The 3,943-nt window shown below is 34.6% G+C and overlaps 1 protein-coding gene across 1 annotated transcript in view; it reads right to left on the bottom strand.

Moving 5' to 3' along the window:
• LOC109536884 (farnesol dehydrogenase) overlaps positions 1-3,943 on the bottom strand; it is a 13,327-nt gene that overhangs the window by 2,533 nt on the left and 6,851 nt on the right. The window lies entirely within an intron of this gene.

Here is a 3,943-nt window from a genome sequence, read left to right as displayed (position 1 = left end):
TTTCCCAGAAGCAAATGATGATATTTTATTAACTTTATTAACTTAATTAAAATATTAAAATTAATTTATTAACTAGTAATCAAATCCGATATTAGTTGTACCACAGTACTTACGCCAAATAGGAGATCAGAAGATTAAAGATATTGCAAAACTTTTTAAAACGTATTAATCTCAAATGGACAGGCTCTTTTAAAAAATAGTTCGGCGTTTAAAGAGCACACAATTAATTATTGCCAGTTTTGGTTTGAAACTGCTACACAAGCATCAGAACATCTACGTTTAGGTCTTACATCTATCCATAAAATCATATCAAAATTATCTGACATCTTCTTTTGATCTTACTTGAAAATGTATCATCAAAACTTGTATGAGCTGTACTAAAATAATTAGACGAAGTAGGAAAGCAGAATATTAAGGGAAGAGCTACGGTTGCGACAGTTTTTAAAGTACCATCGCAGTCAATATGAGCGGCATTAGTGTAATTACACGTAGTAGGAAAACAGAAGTTTTGAAGTGTAGCTATATTTTGAAAATGTGACAAGAACAAGGGGAGGCGTTTTTGAAAAAAAATTAGTACCTACCAATTTAAAGACACTTTAATGCACATTTACTGTAATAAACTGAGAAAAAATATAAAAATTATAGGAAATTACCAATACTCACATATTAGACTAAGTACAATAAGCAAGAGAGCAGAAGATCGACGTGGTAATTCAAATTTTCAAAACTTAGCAACAGATACGGTCTTCCAAGAACACCGAAGCTCCGAGAAATGGGCGGAGCTTCGATAGGTCGTATGCTGGGAGGTGTGATTTCTAAACCTAGTGGACTTGTGAATGTTAACGCTCTCATTGGTTTATAACAGTTAATCCAATTTGACGTTTATGTTGCTCTCGAATTCAAAAATATATATTATGTGGTTCGTTGGTACATTGTACTTTCTACACAGATCGTTGATATTAACTATTAGGTATTATTATCATTGCCATATAAGCCACCAAATTAAGGTGCTATACTGTAATATTGCCTGTAGCATTTTGACAAAGATTGTAAAAATGTATGATTAATTTATTTATTTTTTTATATGTTTTTTTATATTTCTTTATTTTATCGTATGTTGAGATGGTCGATGTGAAATAAGAACATTGAAAACAGTTAGAAAAGCTCACTACTGACATGCAAATAATTCAATGTTGATTTGTAAGTTGGCACTGTCTACTGTTACATGACAGTTTGATGTTTAAAAATATTCTTATTAGCATATAATACTCAATATAATATTGATGACAAAAATTGAGAAATCTATATTCTCGTAATGAAACAACGATAATTTTGTCATTATCCGAATTGTTCATAATTAAATTCCATCGTTAAAATTACTTTAATTGTGTGTTATTGCATCTGACTTTCCATGTCTACTTCGTTTGTAAATAAAGCATGCTGGGACTTGCCTAGTTTCATACTATTGCTCTACCAACTGTTATGTTCTCCGGTTTTGTATGAAGTCTGATTGATCGTTTTAAAGTTTTTTTAGCTAGTGATAGGATTTGGCATGTGACTAAATTTCTAGTAAATTTTACAAACATTTTTTGAACTCATTCACACCTACCGCCCTGGATTAAAACAAATTGCATTTGCATTGCCGGCAAAACTACCGAAGTACCACCGTCGCAACCAATATGAGCTGTATTTGTGCAATTACGGGAAGTAGGAGAACAGAAGTTTAGAGGAAAGCGTGGAAACATCAGAAGAAAAGGCTTCTTTGAAAGTTGATTGCGCTCCTTATACAATGGGGTTATACATAAAGCCCACTTTTGAATTGAACCGACATTTTATTGGGACTTACACGCACATGCAATTGCCTGCCACGGTTGGCAAATGCTATATGCCTCAGAATATCTATTTCATGTATCAATTCAATGATCTTCACATCCATCATATATACTATAAGTCTTGAGATAGCCACGGACATGTGAAAAGTTAGAAACAGCTGCCGGATGATTCAAATATTTTATTACACTCAACTGTTATGTTCTCCGTGTAGGTACGTCTAAGGTCACAATAACATCTTAGACTTGTTTATATTGGTATATATAGATCTATCTATAGCGGGAAAACTGCCCACAGAAAAATGACCAAAATTCCAGAAAATTACCAACATTTGCATAATACGGTACTTACTCGAAGTGGGAGAGCAGACGGTTGACGTGGGTAGCACATAGCAAACTTTTAATTTCAGACCTGTAATATGCTGTGTTTAAGCAAAATTTTATTCGTTTCACTTGCAAAATAGTCACAGTACACCAATAAAAACCGATATTACTTCGACTAGAGTAATTACATGAAGTAGGAGGACAGAACATTAAAGGTATACATAGGTATGTGCATTTTTCGAAGCTCAGAATGCCACAACAACGGGTTCCATCGAAGGGAGGTTATAAATAAATCGCACATTGAAATAACAACTACATTTTATTGGGGCCCACATACCGCACACATTGCCGCTGTTGGGTGGAACGAGAAATATCAGGCTTCGGCTAAACTTCCTACCACAAATATAACATCGAATAGGGTAGCAGAAGATTGAAACTAACCCAAAATTTCCGTAGCGTCCTGGCACTCTTGCGAGGAGGAGTTCATTTATTTCTTCAGCTTTAGTTGCTACATCTGATGTTAAATTTTGAAAAATTGGGGTACTACCACTATCTTATGCTCTCCTACTTGCTAGTAAGGCCGGTAACTTTTAGTAGTTAGGTACTCATCAGAAATTACATTAAACTTGTAATTTGGACATCAGACCTACCAGGAGAATATAACAGTTGATGAGAAATTCCATTTCAGTAGATGATTCTGAAGCAGATTCTTCGCACCTCCGCCGTTTTTAGGGACTGTTTCTGAACGTTCCTCACGGTTCGGGCGAGCGGCGCTTAATACAAAATGTCTGTGGCTACTGTATCCTCGGTTCGTTCTGCATGTTCGATATTTCAATTAATGAGGGAGTTTTATCGGTCACATGCTGATAATAATGTGAAATTAGGGACATAAGTAGAAATAGACAAAATTGTTGTATGGGCGAGTATGTTTCAAAATAATGTAGTTCCAATTTAAAAGTGTCCAATTTATAACCACCACTATTTCAAATTGAGCAATTTCAGCCATTTCGAGAAAACCTGTTTTGGTGTCATTTTATATGTATCTTCTTTTGTTGATTTTATGTTCCACTTCGACTTTCTGCTCTCCAACTAGATGTAATAGTTCTAGTAGGCATGAGAGTTTTGGTAATTGCCTGGTATTTCGCACCCATAGCAGATGGAGCCTCAACCAATTGTATATGTTCGTTTGGGACGCACAATGTTGTGTCGATATGGTCTTGATAATTATTTTGAATGTTGAGAAAACCGTTTTCAGCAGTAAATTTGCGAAAATGCTGTCATATCCGATCAAATTTCACTTACACCATATCAATTTCCGCCTAAATTGTAGTTGATTGGGAAACAAAAGGTACYCAATTAAGATACGAAACGTTTTTTTCAGCGTTCATAACATTTGTAAGCAAAAAATACATTATTTCCCAATCACGTACGACATCAGAAGAATAACCAACATTCTAGTAAACACATCAAGTGARAGAGCAGACAGTTGACGTTGGAAGGGAATAGTAAAATTTTAATATCAGGTCTGTAATATGGTGTGTTTAAGCAAAATTTAATTAGTTTCACTRRCAAAATAACGACAGTACCACCAATAAAAACCAATTTGTCCTCTACTAGAGTAATGACATGAAGKAGGAGAGCAGATSATTAAAGATATTCATAGGTATCAACATTTTTSGAAGYTTAGAATGTCACAAGAATACGTTCATTCGAAACTTGATTGGGTGGTTATCCTCGGTTAAACATTTGGTATTCTTGAGGCGTATAATGCTATATTTCAATGATGAAAC

This window comes from Dendroctonus ponderosae, unplaced genomic scaffold, assembly GCF_020466585.1.
Source record: "Dendroctonus ponderosae isolate FM_Combo_2020 unplaced genomic scaffold, Dpon_F_20191213v2 Dpon_F_20191213_6, whole genome shotgun sequence".
Taxonomy (NCBI): Eukaryota; Metazoa; Arthropoda; class Insecta; order Coleoptera; family Curculionidae; genus Dendroctonus; species Dendroctonus ponderosae.
This window is presented reverse-complemented; position numbering and strand designations above follow the sequence as displayed.